This window comes from Bombina bombina, chromosome 1 (assembly GCF_027579735.1).
Source record: "Bombina bombina isolate aBomBom1 chromosome 1, aBomBom1.pri, whole genome shotgun sequence".
NCBI lineage: Eukaryota > Metazoa > Chordata > Amphibia > Anura > Bombinatoridae > Bombina > Bombina bombina.
In genome coordinates, this window is record NC_069499.1 from 727,387,898 (window position 1) to 727,406,412 (window position 18,515).

Sequence of the window (18,515 nt, forward strand, 5' to 3'; positions counted from 1 at the left end):
TTTCATTGTCCTGAATGACATTTGAATACGCAAGTTGGCAAGTTACTAGAAGTGTTGAGTCCGTCCTCAGAAAACATATCCCCTAATGAACAGTATTGCCTTTCACAGCATGATAACCTGTTATCAGCAAAGAAATTGAAAAATAGATTAAAGGGCAGACTTGCACTCAGACCCTTAATGAAACAGTTTGCCTGTGTGCTGTACACAGCAAAAATAATTCTATACAATTTAAATATTAGTTATCAGTGACAAGCTCTAATTCTTCATGGAATCATAAGTCACTTTATGTTTTTACAATAGTTCTCCTTCTAGTTTTCCTTCAAACTGGCAAATCAAAAATATTTCCACTCACAAAAGTCTCAGGATATGGTATAGGGAATATTTATTTTGAAAATAATATGCAATGACATGTAATTGTATTGTTTAGGTCCTGAAAGTGTAAGAGATGAGGATGAACTATTAATCATGACTATACTGGAATATGTACCATTAACTTGTCACTTTGTATAGAATGTACCAATATAACTAACACTAGATGCAAGACTAGATGTCACATCAGATATCTTGCTCTGTTCATTGGTATGACATATAGATATAAATCAGGATGGTATCTCTGTATAGGAAAGCAATATTAAAATAAATGTTCCCCATGTTTATAGGCAGCTCAAAATGTAACTTTGGAGAAAAACAAATTATATCTCCTGCAGGATAAATATATGCATCTAGTTAATTTCTATGGATGATGAGAATTTTCATTAAATAGCAATTTTGGTAGAAATCAATTGGCACAAGGTTAATGAAAGATATCTTTGTAAATTATGAAATGTATAAGCATTAAATCTTCACTGTATCTATGTTTTTAACAATCTAATTTTTTGTTATCTTTAAATAGGGCTCAGCACTATCAGACAGATTATTTAAGACCTCTCATCAAAAGAAGGCAGAGAAATACCATTTGGCAGGAACATGAAGTAATAGCTGTTCCTACTCATATCAATTTGCTATACTAACAATCTAAACTTTTTAGCCTTAAATATGTTTTATGAACTTGTTAAAAATTTAATTTCTTATATTATTTAAACACTCGTTTAACCTCTTGACGACACATAATACCCTGGGCATTGTACATTGTTTGTCCCTAAGGGATTTTTGGCCTCTTTACTAGTGCGGGTCTCACTGAAATTACAACATGCCTCAGTCCAGGATCCATTGTATAGTGTAGGCTTTGTATTGTGTTACAGAGTAAACACTCTTAAATTATAAGTTTTTAATTTTATTCTTTGAAGAATTTTAAATCCTTAACAAACTTTTAATAGTTTCCTTTGGGTTAAATTTAAAGTGCATATATTTATATATGTATATGTGTGTGTGTGTATATTTATGCAATATTATTTTATTTCACCCCAAGGTGGCAATTTAGCTATGTCCACAAAATGTAACTATTTATCTACACAGGTTTTTTTGTGGCTCATTTAGGAATTAACAATTAAATTCTAGTTAATCCAGAAATATATACTTATACTTCTTGACCATGCATTTTATAACTATATGAAGTCTGTCTTATTATGTAACTAAAAGGGTTTTACAATCTGATTTATAACTTGGCCACACCTATGACAGTAATTGCTTGTGTCTTAGTTCCAGCAGATTCTCTAACTTTAGCCGGTGCTCTTTAAATAATCTGTTCAGCCATATGGATATAATTATTAAAATGATAACAAGAATACCCTGTGCTAATAGAAAACCCTTAATTCCTATTTCTATACTTGTGTTAGTCAAGCCAAGGCTAAAATCTCCATCATGTAATAATTCATCTAGTACTTCACCTGCCTTGTCAATATTGTTACTAATTTGTATTATATGGGTCTCTTTCCTTTATAATAAATTCTGGAGATTTAGTGATATTGAATCGATATGTATGTCAAACACAGGGATATATGTTCCAGGTTCCGGAACATCAGGTTCACTGTCAAGGAGTATTTCCTCCTTAAAGACAGGAATCAGTCTAATTACTATGCTACCAATGGTACGGTCTTCACAGTGGGGGGTTAAGCAAAAATTAGTGTATAGTATTGGGCATAACTGGCTTCCATAGGTGCATTCCTTGCTTGTGACTACACAGTATTGTCTATTCATATTGTATGCTATTTTCACCATTTGTGTTCTCCACTTTGTTAGTTGAATCAGTCATCCAAGTTCGGTTGGAGAGGAGCTTGAATTAATCTTTTCTTTATATCCTGCTGTTGCTTTGGTACTTTGCTGGGTTTTCTGGGTGCTGTTGTCTTCAATCTCTTGTCCCTCCATCAGTAGTATGGCCTCTGCTGCTGTGGGTTCTTCTTGTATCATATTTGTTCAGTGTTCTTCTTGCCTCAGGCCGCATATGGGGGTACTGATTTCAAAGACATTGCAGCGACATAGGTACTTGTTTTTGTTCATGTTGCAACATGCTGTTTTGGGTACCTTCCACTTCCCTTTCACTTGTACCAAAAGATCTGGGAGATTCAGCCTCTCCTTGTAGATATTTCCTTCTAGGTATCCAATTGAATGTGAGAATGCGAGTCTATCAAAGATAGAGTACTCTGGATCAAAAACCAGCAGGGAGATAGTGAAAGACACATACAAATCGTCACCAAGAGAACAGGAAGTTTTTTTTTTCTGGCAGTGGTGAGTCTTACGGGAGTGTGGTGTCACTAAACCTAAATTATGAATGACAGATGTTGGCAGAATTTCACAAATTTTAATGGACCTGTGGGGACAGTACCATTGTGCCAAGTCTTTATCTGTTAGGATGTCCAGAATCTTACCTGAACGTATATCCCTGAGGACATTGGCCATCTTACTATTAACAAAGCTACCAAAGGCTGTACAGACTATTTCCCACCCCTCATGGTTTTCCTTTGCTCTCTCATTGCTAGCACTTGTTATTTCATTTATCTTAACCTGGGTCTTAGTGAATAGGTGAGCTATGTCATGTATGTTGTACACAGTATATTTTTTCATCATCAGCCAGTCTGCCTATTCCCTTTAGAGATGGTTTTAACACATGTTGTCCCTTAAGACCAATTGTAGGACCTGTCTGGGTTATTGGGCATCCTGCAGTATGTAGTGTAGGAATGAGAGTGGATGGCACAGATGCTTGCAAGGTGAGTCTTTGTGTGGATTTCGAGAGAAGGATGAATACATATGGCTATCTCCCTGAGTCCTCTGGGCGGGTCTGGTAGATGTGTAATGATCCATTTAGAAAATTTCCATGCTGTCCTTGTAGTCTGTTGCTTCCAAGACTTCCCCCTCTTTACAGATTCTTATTTTGTCTGGGCCCCACCAGGATACTCTTTGCCCACTGATGCCCTCTGCTGTGACAGAAATAAGGACAGATTCTCCTTCATGGTTGTAAACAGGATTTTTTCCACTCTTATCCCGAAGAGAGGATTGCAGATGACAGCTAAACTTTGGTGCACAACGATCCATATTATGGCCAGCTTCATGGTACTGTAGTCAGAGTATAGATAGGAGTGACATAAGGAGGTGGAAGAAAAAACAAGAATTTTAGTGATATGGAAACTTAAAAAGTTCTAACAAGTGAGACTGTAAATAATACAACATTTACATCTCTCTACCTTTCTGCCCATCTGTTTTCTTGCATGCAACCTATTCTGTGCTGCCTTCTCCTTTACCGTATATGTTTTCAATTGATTAGCATGCCCCCATTTATCCTCTGACCTTTTTTCCTTTATCCTGATTTTATAGACTGATGGGCTAAGTTTGTCTATGATGGTAAAGGGGCCTCTCCAGTTTTTTGAAAGGTTGCTTTCTGTTGGTCGTAGCTCCATTAGCATTACTTTATCCCCTATGTCCCAACAGGTTTCTCTCACTCCCTTGTCAAACTGCATTTTGGCACTCTTTGGGGCTTTTCCCAGGTGTTGTGCTGCAAATGTGTGTATTTCTCTGAGGGCCTTCTCTAATTTGATTAGGTATTGGTCCATTGATAGTCTATCATTAGTTGGGGTATGCATTTCTACAAATAGGTGTTTGGGTAGCCTCATTTTTCTACCTGTGTTATTTGGGTTGTGGAGGAGGGGGTAGCTCTTACTGCCATTGTCAAGTAAGTTATCCCAATTTTTTGCATTTATATTTACAAACTTTTTTAACATTGTTTTAATTTGTATGTTGGTCCTCTCTACTTGTCCTGAAGATTCAGGGTGATAAGGTATGTGAAAGCTTTGCTTGACTCCCAGCATTTGCATGCATGTTTGCAATAATTTTCACGTGAAATGTGTGCCTTGATCAGACTCTATAGATGCTGGCAGACCCCATCTAGTAAATACTTGTTCTACTAATCTTTTTGCTGCGTTCTGTGCAGTGTTACTGTACCAGGACATATTTGTTATTTGTAGCTGTTGTAGGAAGAAGGCCCATATAATCAACCTGTAGGGAGTTCCAGGGGCCTTCTTTTAACCTTATTCTGAGAGGAGTGTTTATCTTTTTTGGGGCAGGGTTAACTTAAGCACACACAATGCAATTATCAAAATACTGCTGTATAACTGTGCTCATGTTAGGCCACCATCCTACCTCTTTTATTCTTTGATGTGTTTTTTTTTCGTACCCCTGGTGACCTCCTGTTGGACGGTCATGAACTAAATAAATCATTTCTTTCCTGTATTCCCTAGGCACCACCCATGTTATTTCTTCCCCAATGTGAAGAAGATTTTTGTCTTCGGATAATTTTAGGGAATTAATGTACTTGTTAAGTGGATTACCCTCTGTGATGTTTAACTGTTCCTGTTTTAGGTGTTTTATGATTGCCTTAATCTCTGGGTCTTGTTTCTGTATTTCAGCAATGTCTGGTATATAAATAGGCAAGTTATTTGTTATGGCAGAAACAGTGGGGCACAAGTCTGAGTCATTTATCATTTGTGTGATATTCCAACCCCCTCCCCCTTTGTGCTTCCTGTTTGGCCAGTGTGTCCGTTACCTTCTTTTGATCAAAGTGAGGGGATTTGACTGAGTGGCCTTTTACTTTACATACACTTGGTTTGTGTGTCATTTTTTTAGTTAGGGATTCAATATACTATATCAAAGTTTTGTGTTTTAATGATGTCCCGTCAGAGGATGTGTATAGGTGTGTGTGCCAAAAGGGAAGGAATTCTGTGAGGGCATTACATACCCATGCTGAATCTTAGTACATAATCACTTCTCTGTCTCCCTCTATGATATCAAGTGCATGTGCAATCGATGCCATTTCATCATATTGAGCAGATTTGATTGTGCATGACCTTAAAGTTAATGTGGGGGTTGTTTGGGATCAATTATATACAACCCAAATCCAGCATGGGGTGAGCCTTCAATATAGAATCACTTGGTCAGGAGCAATAGTTTCTTGGGACAGAGCGTTGAAAAATTGGGTTATGTCTTGTTTGAACATGATATTACATGTGCGTGCTACTCCATTATATATAAGACCATGTGCTGGGGCTAAGGGATTCATGGTGGCTTTTATTGTATGGTATCTGACCAGTAATAGTAGAGCCCAGTGTGCTAGTCTAGCATTGGAAACATTACCGTCTTTTATTCTGTCAGCGAGAAGGAATTATGTAGGTGTGTGTGTTGAATGTAGGATAATGGGGTTTAGACCTATAATATATGTAAAGTGTTTCACAGCCCAGAATGTTGCTAGGAGGTATCTTTCACATGAAGAGTATTTCATTTATACAGGGCTTAGAAGTGTTTGTTTTTTTTCAAAATTGTTTTATTGAACATTTTTGCATAAACAAATAATTATTGAACATATATGTATACAAAGAGTCAATCAGAAAGGGAATAAGCACATACAGATGTATACAATGTATCACGGTAGAAAAAATATTTGCATGGATACTTTTCGTTTTATCCAACCATTTATCCAACACTGATGGTATGTCACATTATCAACAAAATTATATCAAGTATCCATTAGGAGAACGCTTAATATGAACCTTGGCAATATTAAACATAATGAAATATAACATTCACAACTTATATAGTAGTCTTAGGCTGCTAAAAGTTTTATAGTAGCTAGTTCAAATACAAATAATAAAAAGTCCTGATATTGTTATAACAATGGATATTAAACATATAGACATACATGGAAAACCAAGGTGAAATTCTATAGGATTTATTTTCCAATGCTTACGTAGTAAGCTCATAGGTGTAAAGAAGTGGGGTAGGAGGTTCAAGGGGGAAAAGGAGGGTGGTGGGGGAAGAAGGAGCCAAAAGATACAATTTTTAAGGCTGGGTTGGCAAATATTATATATATAATTGTAAGGAGAAGTAAGAGCTGTGTATGTAGTTTCAGCCACATAAGGTACTCAAGTAGATATACCACCCCTCTAGGATTTTGCCATCACTAAACTAATATGGGAAAGAATGTAAGTTTTATCTCCCCTCAGGGATAGCTGTTACCACTGGACGGAGACGGAGAAAGGGTATTGGATATGACCCACTCTGACTCACAGAGTGGGAAAGGGTGAGGGGAGATACCTTTTCTGTCTTTGTTAATATAATTTCTTTCATGTAATTAGCAAGAGTCCATGAGCTAGTGACGTATGGGATATACATTCCTACCAGGAGGGGCAAAGTTTCCCAAACCTTAAAATGCCTATAAATACACCCCTCACCACACCCACAATTCAGTTTTACAAACTTTGCCTCCGATGGAGGTGGTGAAGTAAGTTTGTGCTAGATTCTACGTTGATATGCGCTCCGCAGCAAGTTGGAGCCCGGTTTTCCTCTCAGCGTGCAGTGAATGTCAGAGGGATGTGAGGAGAGTATTGCCTATTTGAATGCAGTGATCTCCTTCTAAGGGGTCTATTTCATAGGTTCTCTGTTATCGGTCGTAGAGATTCATCTCTTACCTCCCTTTTCAGATCGACGATATACTCTTATATATACCATTACCTCTACTGATTCTCGTTTCAGTACTGGTTTGGCTATCTGCTATATGTAGATGAGTGTCCTGGGGTAAGTAAGTCTTATTTTCTGTGACACTCCTAGCTATGGTTGGGCACTTTGTTTATAAAGTTCTAAATATATGTATTCAAACATTTATTTGCCTTGACTCAGAATGTTCAACTTTCCTTATTTTTCAGACAGTCAGTTTCATATTTGGGATAATGCATTTTAATTTAACATTTTTTACCTTAAAATTTGACTTTTTCCCTGTGGGCTGTTAGGCTCGCGGGGGCTGAAAATGCTTCATTTTATTGCGTCATTCTTGGCGCGGACTTTTTTGGCGCAAAAATTCTATTTCCGTTTCCGGCGTCATACGTGTCGCCGGAAGTTGCGTCATTCTTTGACGTTATTTTGCGCCAAAAATGTCGGCGTTCCGGATGTGGCGTCATTTTTGGCGCCAAAAAGCATTTAGGCGCCAAATAATGTGGGCGTCTTATTTGGCGCGAAAAAATATGGGCGTCACTTTTGTCTCCACATTATTTAAGTCTCATTTTTTATTGCTTCTGGTTGCTAGAAGCTTGTTCTTTGGCATTTTTTCCCATTCCTGAAACTGTCATTTAAGGAATTTGATCAATTTTGCTTTATATGTTGTTTTTTTCTTTTACATATTGCAAGATGTTCCACGTTGCAACTGAGTCAGAAGTTACTTCAGGAAAGTCACTGCACAGTGCTGGAGCTACCAAGCTAAGTGTATCTGCTATAAACTTTTGGTATCTGTTTCTCCAGCTGTTATTTGTATTGCATGTCATGTCAAACTTATTAATGCAGATAAAATTTCCTTTAGTACTGTTACATTACCTGTTGCTGTTCCGTCAACATCTAATTTTCAGAGTGTTCCTGATAACATAAGAGATTTTATTTTTTAAATCCATTAAGAAGGCTATGTCTGTTATTTCTCCTTCTAGTATACATAAAAGTCTTTTAAAACTTCTCTTTTTTCAGATGAATTTTTAAATGAACATCATCATTCTGATACTGATAATGGTTCTTCTGGTTCAGAGGTTTCTGTCTCAGAGGTTGATGCTGATAAATCTTTGTATTTGTTCAAGATGGAATTTATTCGTTCTTTACTTAAAGAAGTGTTATTTGCATTAGAAATAGAGGATTCTGGTCCTCTTGATTCTAAATGTAAACGTTTAAATAAGGTTTTTAAATCTCCTGTAGTTATTCCAGAAGTGTTTTATCTCCCTGATGCTATTTCTGAAGTAATTTCCAGGGAATGGAATAATTTGGGTAATTTATTTACTCCTTCTAGACGTTTAAGCAAATTATATCCTGTGCCATCTGACAGATTAGAGTTTTTTGAGACAAAAATCCCTAAGGTTATGGGGCTATCTCTACTCCTGCTAATGTACTACTATTCCTACGGCAGATAGTACTTCATTTAAGGATCCTTTAGATAGGAAAATTGAATCCTTTCTAAGAAAAGCTTACTTATGTTCAGGTAATCTTCTTAGACCTGCTATATTTTTAGCGGATGTTGCTGCAGCTTCAACTTTTTGATTAGAAGCTTTAGAGCAACAAGTAACAGATCATAATTTTATAGCATTATTATTATTCTATAACATGCTAATAATTTTATTGGTGATACCATCTTTTGATATCATTAGAGTTGATGTCAGGTATATGTCTCTAGCTATTTTAGCTAGAGAAGCTTTATGGATTAAACTTGGAATGCTGACATGTCTTCTAAGTCATCTTTGCTTTCCCTTTCTTTCCAGGGTAAATAATCATTTTAGTTCCTTTCCTTACAAGGAACAAAAGCCTGATCCTTCATCCTCAGGAGCGGTATCAGTTTGGAAACTATTTCCAGTTTGGAATATATCCAAGCCTTATAGAAACCTATAGCCAGCTCCTAAGTACCTATGAAGGTGCGGCCCTTATTCCAGCTCAGCTGGTATGGGGCAGATTACGTTTTCTTCAAAGAAATTTGGATCAATTCCGTTCTTAATCTCTGGTTTCAGAAACATTGTTTCAGAAAGGTACAGAATTGGCTTCAAGTTAAGGCCTCCTGCTAAGAGATTCTTTTCTTTCCCGTGTCCCAGTTAACACAGCAAAGGCTCAGCATTTCTGTAATGTGTTTCAGATCTAGAGTTGGCTGGAGTATTTATGCCAGTTCCAGTTCTGGAACAGGGGCTGGGGTTTTATTTTATCTCTTCATTTGTACCAAAGAAGGTCAATTCCTTCAGACCAGTTCCGGATCTGTCATTATTGAATCGTTATGTTAGGATACCAACATTCAAGATGGTTACTGTAGGACTATCCTGCCTTTTGTTTAGCAAGGGCATTATATGTCTACAATAGATTTACAGGATGTGTATCTGCATATTCCGATTCATCCAGATCACTTTTAGTGTCTGAGATTCTCTTTTTAGACAAGCATTACCAGTTTTGTGGCTCTACCGTTTGGTCTAGCCTCAGTTCCAAGAATTTTTTTCAAAGGTTCTCGGTGCCCCTTTTTTCTGTAATCAGAGAATAGGGTTTTGGTATTTCCTTATTTGGACGATATCTTGGTACTTGCTCAGTCTTCTCATTTTCGAAGAATCTCTCATACGAATCGACTTGTGTTGTTTCTTCAAGTTCATGGTTGGAGGATCAATTTACCATTCAGTTCATTGATTCCTCAGACAAGGGTAACCTTTTTAGGTTTTTGTACATAAATTCAGTGTCTATGACTCTGTCCTTGTCAGACAAGAGAAGTTTAACATTGATATCAGCTTGTCAAAACCTTCAGTCACAATCATTCCCTTTGGTAGCCTTATGCATGGAAATGTTGGGTCTTAGGACTGCCGCATCAGATGCGATCTCCTTTGCTCGTTTTCACATGCGACCTCTTCAGCTCTGTATGCTGACCCAATGGTGCAGGGATTACTCAAAGATATCTCAATTAATATCTTTAAACCGATTTTACAACACTCTCTGACATGGTGGACAGATCACCATCGTTTAGTTCAGGGGGCTTCTTTGTTCTTCCGACCTGGACTATAATCTCAACAGATGCAAGTCTTACAGGTTGGGGAGCTGTGTGGGGGTATCTGACGGCACAAGGGGTTTGGGAATCTCAGGAGGTGAGATTTCCGATCAATATTTTGGAACTCCGTGCAATTTTCAGAGCTTCAGTCTTGGCCTCTTCTCAAGAGAGAGTTGTTCATTTGTTTTCAGATAGACAATGTCACAACTGTGGCATACATCAATCATCAAGGAGGGACTCACAGTCCTCTGGCTATGAAAGAAGTATCTCGAATTTTGGTTTGGGTGGAATCCAGCTCCTGTCTAATCTCTGTGGTTCATATCCCAGGTATGGACAATTGGAAAGCGGATTATCTCAGTCGCCAAACGTTGCATCCGGGCGAATGGTCTCTTCACCCAGAGGTATTTCTTCAGATTGTTCTAATGTGGGAACTTCCAGAAATAGATCTGATGGCTTCTCATCTAAACAAGAAACTTCCCAGGTATCTGTCCAGATCCCGGGATCCTCAGGCGGAGGCAGTGGATGCATTATCACTTCCTTGGAAGTATCATCCTGCCTATATCTTTCCGCCTCTAGTTCTTTTTCCAAGAGTAATCTCCAAGATTCTGAAGGAATGCTCGTTTGTTCTGCTGGTAGCTCCGGCATGGCCTCACAGGTTTTGGTATGCGGATCTTGTCCGGATGGCCTCTTGCCAACCGTGGACTCTTCCGTTAAGACCAGACCTTTTGTCTCAAGGTCCTTTTTTCCATCAGGATCTGAAATCCTTAAATTTAAAGGTATGGAGATTGAACGCTTGATTCTTGGTCAAAGAGGTTTCTCTGACTCTGTGATTAATACTATGTTACAGGCTCGTAAATCTGTATCCAGAGAGATATATTATAGAGTCTGGAAGACTTATATTTCTTGGTGTCTTTCTCATCATTTTTCTTGGCATTCTTTTAGAATACCGAGAATATTACAGTTTCTTCAGGATGGTTTAGATAAGGGTTTGTCCGCAAGTTCTTTGAAAGGTCAAATCTCTGCTCTTTCTGTTCTTTTTCACAGACAGATTGCTATTCTTCCTGATATTCATTGTTTTGTACAATCTTTGGTTCGTATAAAGCCTGTCATTAAGTCAATTTCTCCTCCTTGGAGTTTGAATTTGGTTCTGGGGGCTCTTCAAGCTCCTCCATTTGAACCTATGCATTCATTGGATATTAAATTACTTTCTTGGAAAGTTTTGTTCCTTTTGGCCATCTCTTCTGCCAGAAGAGTTTCTGAATTATCTGCTCTTTCTTGTGAGTCTCCTTTTCTGATTTTTCATCAGGATAAGGCGGTGTTGCGAACTTCTTTTGAATTTTTACCTAAGTTGTGAATTCCAACAACATTAGTGGAGACATTGTGGTTCCTTCATTATGTCTTAATCCTAAGAATTCTAAGGAGAAATCGTTGCATTCTTTGGATGTTATTAGAGCTTTGAAATATTATGTTGAAGCTACTAAGTCTTTCCGAAAGACTTCAGTTTATTTGTTATCTTTTCCGGGTTTTTAAAGGCCAGAAAACTTCTGCCATTTCTTTGGCATCTTGGTTGAAATCTTTAATTCATCTTGCCTATGTTGAGTCGGGTAAGACTCCGCCTCATAGGATTACAGCTCATTCTACTAGGTCAGTTTCTACTTCCTGGGCGTTTAGGAATGAAGCTTCGGTTGATCAGATTTGCAAAGCGGCAACTTGGTCCTCTTTGCATACTTTTACCAAATTCTACCATTTTGTTGTATTTTCTTCTTCTGAAGCAGTTTTTGGTAGAAAAGTACTTCAGGCAGCGTTTTCAGTTTGAATCTTCTGCTTATGTTTTTTCATTAAACTTTATTTTGGGTGTGGATTATTTTCAGCAGGAATTGGCTGTCTTTATTTTATCCCTCCCTCTCTAGTGACTCTTGTGTGGAAAGATCCACATCTTGGGTAGTCATTATCCCATACGTCACTAGCTCATGGACTCTTGCTAATTACATGAAAGAAAACATAATTTATGTAAGAACTTACCTGATAAATTCATTTCTTTCATATTAGCAAGAGTCCATGAGGCCCGCCCTTTTTTTGTGGTGGTTATGATTTTTTTTGTATAAAGCACAATTATTCCAATTCCTTATTTTATATGCTTTCGCACTTTTTTCTTATCACCCCACTTCTTGGCTATTCGTTAAACTGAATTGTGGGTGTGGTGAGGGGTGTATTTATAGGCATTTTAAGGTTTGGGAAACTTTGCCCCTCCTGGTAGGAATGTATATCCCATACGTCACTAGCTCATGGACTCTTGCTAATATGAAAGAAATGAATTTATCAGGTAAGTTCTTACATAAATTATGTTTTTTCTTAAGGTGTTGAAGAGATATAAACATTAAATATATTACATTTTCCAAACATATCATATAATCAAATGTGTAAATTATATGAAATAACACAACTCTGTCAAAACATGGTACCCTGTAGGAGATATTGCTCAGTCCTGTAATTAGCTAACTTATAAAAAATGATTCAGAACATAACCGTCTGTTTAAAAACAAGTCTCATCTGGAATCATATATGTCTCATAGAAGGGCTATAAGAGCTATGATAGTGGTCAGTGTATATAGATGTATTCTAGGGTAAGAAGAACTTACTACATTATAGAGATTCCTTGCTAAAATTAGAGTCAAGATCCAGGCTGCGCCACCCCGGCCGCTGATGGCGCAGCAAGATTATATTTAGTTTTAGGAATTCTAGCATAAATACAATAGCCCCATCAGACACACCATAAGCATCAAAATAAACTACATTTAACGCCCTGTAAACATATATGTTGTATTTTAATAAATAGGATATAAGAGTCAATGTAATCCTATAAATATCATTGATGGCATTAACTGAGGCTATGGGATTCAAAGTTGGGCTGTTATCCTCATATACTAGATAACCTTATGAATGAGGAAAGGTGATAGGTTCATTAAGGTATCATTAATTGGTAATGGGACATGACTATTTAAACATAGGGTGACAAAATAAATATCCCCTAATAAAAATTGGCAGATATATAGTAGAGCTTAAACCTACAGTATATAGTCATATAATATAAATAGGAACATATGTCCTGGGACTGGACTCTAAAAAGGAAAGTGATCCAAACAGCCACTTCAACAGTACTTTGTGCTAATTATAGTTATAATATTGAATAAATGTTGTTGTAAATGATAGTGATAAATATATCTATTGGGTAGTAGCCGTATACGGTTCAAACAGTAAGAGCCACAGTATTGATCAGAAAATCTTGCCAAGTAGAGTAAGTAGAAAAGACAATTATGCCCCATCACCATTATACTGTGACTATCAACAAAACTAGACATATTATTAAAACATGGGAGTGTCATGCAAAAACTAGAGAATACCAATTAACAGGTTAGCAACAGTATAAACGAGAAAAACATTTTGCAAACATACATCTCTGGCTTTAAAAGACCATTTCTCTAGTGTACCAAATAAACAATATTTTCACTTTACTCCGCACCAATTCTTTGGGCTTTAAAGATGTGGATACATATTTGATCAAATACATTCTTATGAGCTTGAGACAACAATGTAAAGGGAGATGGTCAGTCAAAGAAACCAGTATTCTCAGTATATATAATGCCGATTCCAACTTCATTTATTATCCCTGTCAATGTTATGTAAAGAACACTCTGTTCACTATTAATTAGGGGTATAGTAATGGCAGGCTGCCTCACATCTAACTGTAATATAATAGAGAGATATGCTATCTAAATGCTTGATCAAATTTAATAGGACTCCCATTGTATAAAAGTGTTGGTTAAACATTAAAAAATTTAAAAACACGTAAAATGCTAATGCAAACTTGCAAATAACTATATAGCAAAAAAATTCCTATATTTGAATGGTTATCACCAAATCATTTCAAACATATGATGAATAGGCAAAACAGTGAAAATCATAAGGGCTTATGGGACAATATAGTTTAACAATTATTAAACCCATATCTCCAAAACTTAGCCGATACCAGACTTATGGGTCATATTTGTTAAGTAGCAGTGAACTGGTCTCAAACCATGGTAAAAACAAGAGCTCCCCAAGGCTCGCCACATGGCAGCTGTTCGCAGCCATTTGCTGGGCTTTTGTATATGACGACTTCACCCTAAATGCTAAAGTTCCATGTAAGTCTTCTGCATACTTAATAGACTCGGAGCTTGAACCAGCCAGTCTCCTCCACTTTAGATCCATCTCTGCATGTTCTGACAGCTTCTGAGGCTTAGTCGATGAGTAATTCCTCTCCCCTATGGTACGGTGTGTCGATTGTGTCAGTTGATTAGAGGCCGGTAACTCCAGGGAGCAGGCCGCATGATCTGTTGGCTCCGTTGTGATGACAAATGCTCTCCACGGATTCCCGCAAACAACATCACTCTCAAGAAGCGAATTGGACCCATATTCTGAATCAAGTAGGATCCGGGCTGGTAGAGGTACATATTGTACCGTAATATCAGCCTCCTCATCTTCAGTCCTGTTTACATTGTCTGGGGGAGCTGACGTAGCTAGAATCAGGACTTGGTAGAGCTCAATTCTCAGTTCTCCAAAGTGCCGATGCAGACTACCATGTATCTCCGCTTACCATGTATCAAGTGCTGCTGTAACCACCATAGGAGTAGGCATGTTTGAGAGCATGTAGGGTCTAAAAAGCTACTCTATAAGTTAATGAATCCTTAAACAGACAACGGCACTGTGGCCCGCCCAAGAAGTTTAGAAAGGGTAAGTAAGCTCGAGATTTGCTTCTAAATACTTGGATCGTGTCTGGTATAGGTTCTTGGTGGGATAATAGAGTTAAGTTCAAAGTTTTTCCCCACAAAATTAGTAAAATAGCTGATATATTTTGTGAAAATGTCAGGAGCTCCTCTGAAACACAACCTGCCGTTCCGGCTGTAGGCTCCGCCCCAGGGCTTAGAAGTTTTGAGGCATATGATATTGTTATTTGCTGCCCATGTATTTCTTGGGAGAGAACAGCTGCCAGGGCTGTGTCAGTGGATGCTGTCTCTATGTGAAATGGTAAGTGATGGTCAGGATTGCCTAGTGTAGGTGCTTGAATCAGGGATTTTTTCAATGTTTCTACTGCCATAGTATGTTTATCTGTCCATTCCCATTGAGTATCCTTTTTTAAAAGGTCATACAAAGGTGCAGCTTTTTGGGCAAATTCTGGTATGAATGACCTAGAGTAATTTACCAACCCTAGAAAAGATCATAATTTAGGTATGCTTGCTGGTAAGGGAAAATTAAAGATTGTTTTTACCGTATTGGTTGCTATTTCATGACCTCCTGCTGTAACTGTGATATCCAGAAAAGATACAGACCCACTTATTAGTTGTGCTTTTGTTGGATTGCACTTTAATCCTGCTTCCTTCAGTATAATTAGCAGCTCATCCAGTAATTCCAAGTGATGTTGTGTGTCCTTGGTTGCTAATAGGAGATCATCCACATACTGTAAAAGATTCTTAGGGGAAGAAATGTTATTAATATTTCTCTCATTTTAGAATGAAAAGAGAAGGGTTAATTACGATAGCCCTGTGGGAGGGAATCAAATGTATATTGATTGCCTAAGAAAGTAAAATCAAATTTGTATTGGCACTGAGAGGAAAGTAGGAGAGACCAAAAAATGTTTGCATTATCTAGAGCTGTGAAGTATTTGTGTGTGGGAGTCTCCATGAATTATCAGGTTTCTTTACTGGCCATATTGGAGCATTGTTTGTGGAAACACAAGTTCTAATGACACCTTGCTCCAATAGAGACTGTATAATTTCTTTTATGTAACAGACAGATTCCTTTGTGAAATTGTACTTTTTTGTGGAGGTGGGCCAGTGCCTATGATGTTTATGAATGTATTAACTTTTCCACAATCATGTTTATGTTTTGCAAACATATCTGAATGTTTTTCCAACAGTGGTTTAAGCACATCTCTCTCTGGGTGGTCAGAAATTACCTTGAATACATGCTTAGAGTCATGGCTGTTATGGCTGCAATTATATGAGAAACAGGGATAATCAGTTTCAGAACTTGTGTGTTTATCATTCTGTAAAAGAACATTTGGGACTGAAAAATCAGACCCAAGCAGGCTAGTTTCATTTGGGAGTGGCATGTTAAGGGCTGTGTTACTGACAGTTCTCCTACTGTAATTTTAAGTGGCTTTGATAGTGCAGAGCTTACATTGTGTCCTGAAGGTGTATTGGTTTTCCTGATTATAAAGGAGACTGTTTGGGGTTTTCTGTATGATATAGCTGCCCCTGTATCTAATATCATATTGCATTGGTGGCCCCTTACCATTTCTGAAACCTGATTCTGCCCACACCTATCTAGTGTAATAGGTGATACTATTTGGGGGGCATGTGACCGTCATAATTCTATGTAACTATGTGCTGAATTGTCCTCTGTCTTCTTTTTGAGTTATTTTTAATCTTATGCAGTTGTTGTCTTAATTCTGTATAATTTGGGGTGTATTGTGGCCCACTATTTTGTTGCTGGTGGTTTATGCTTGTGTATGACTGACCCCTTTCCCTGTTTTTATATTGAGGTCTTCCCCTGTTTGGAGCCTTCTAAGGTGTGTATTAGCATTCCAGTTGGGGTTATATGGTGTGTTTTTTTCTGCAGGGATTTGTGGACCTTCTATTGTGATGGGTTTTGTTTGAAAGTCTGCTATTAATTTAGGGACATGTCTGTCTTCTTTCTCTTTTAATCTATTTTTATATGTTAGTATTGACTGAAATTATCTTTGCATTATTCCAATTATTTCATCATAGTCATTTTTTTTGGGTCAATGATATGTTCACATTTCATTTTTATGCTAGGATGAGCATTTAAGATTAGCAGATTCTTATATTCATGATCCTCTTTTGTCCCGTGTGTCCCATAACCAGATCGATATGCTGCCCATAAGCATAATCTGTTAGCATAGACTAAAGGATTTCCTCATTATTCTGTTTAATTTGGTATGCTGCCATTAAACCTATTGCTGAGGGATTTGTTATATTTTGTAATTCTTCTACCGTTTCATCATAATTCCCTTTGCCTTCTTTGATTGTGTCAGGTAAAGCACTCCACACATGCATATCAATGGTTAATTGCAATACTTTAACTTAGTCATTTGGATTTCTTATACCCTGCAACTCACATCTCTGTTGAACAGTTGATGCATGAGAAGTTATATGATTACCAGGTTTCAATTTGCCAATTAAATCAGCTACTCCCATAATTGTTTTAGGGACTGAGTGGGGTGAGTATTTGTATTTAATGAATGAACTGGTTTTACAGCACTGTCAAATCCCAGTAATGTGTCATCCACCCCAGTAGATGGAAATAGACATTTTATAATCATGGTTGGAGTCTGATGTGTGTGCGCATCCTCCCCATTGTTTTCTTGGTCTATTGTGGTAGTACAGTTACCATGTAATTCAGTGTCCAAAACTTCCCTCATAGCTACAGGCAAAGTATATTCAGACTCAGTAGAGTCTTCACTCATAGCTACAGGCAAAGTATATTCAGACTCAGTAGAGTCTGTCTCCCAAATACCATCCTCCCAATTGTCTATTGTATAACCATCATCCATTGAAAATGCACATGTGGGCGCAGAGGCATGGTTATGTATTCTATCAGCAATGGCTAATTTTCCTTTTAGAACAGAAATAGTTTGTGGCAACTGTGATTCTTTATTTTTACAATGGGTATGGTCAATAGATTTACCCTCTTTCATGTCTGTAATTAGATTTTGGATAACAGTGTAAGCACTAATAATGTGTTCTCTTTAAGTTTCTTGGGGGTTGAGAAACGCATCATAATAAAGCCTTTTAAATCTTTTATCTTGGAAGTTGTTTCACATTCATTTATGCAACAATATTGAGCAAGATTTCAAACTACAAAACGAAGAGTTTATCACGGCCACTACTGAAGGTTTTCTTGGAGCCGTTACCCATAATAGAAAGGGAGAGCCCCAGGAAGGGTCCTGTTTGGCAGTGTACTAGCCACTGATTCAAGTGCTAGCAGGCGAGATTGTACTGGTCATAGCACAGTACTACAGCTTCTGGTAAGCACATCACGTCTCCACATTTGTGTCACCTTATAAGAAATGTTATCACGCTATGTGGCGCCCTCTCTATCTCTTTTCTTAACAGTAATATCCCCGCTCTCTGGGAACAAGAGCAGATGCCTTCACAAAGAACCAACCAACAAGACCATCCTATACGGACTTTAACCATTTTGGCTTTTTGGCTATCAGCTGAGTAAGACACATTTGACAAAGACAAAAGTAACACTTGTTAAAACATTTTCAATTATTTTTTTTGCCCCTAACAGCGCGCCTTCGTATCCCCCTCTGGGATACTACACATCAATTGTTACAATAGCATATGTTCACATTTCTAAAGTGAACATTTTATAAGTGAGGCACTAAGATAAGAATTATACAAAAATGCAACAAGGTTTGAACAAGGGGCAATACATAAGGCAAGTACTCTTGTAATATTGTGTTTTATGTATCTCGTTTCCTTATGCAAGT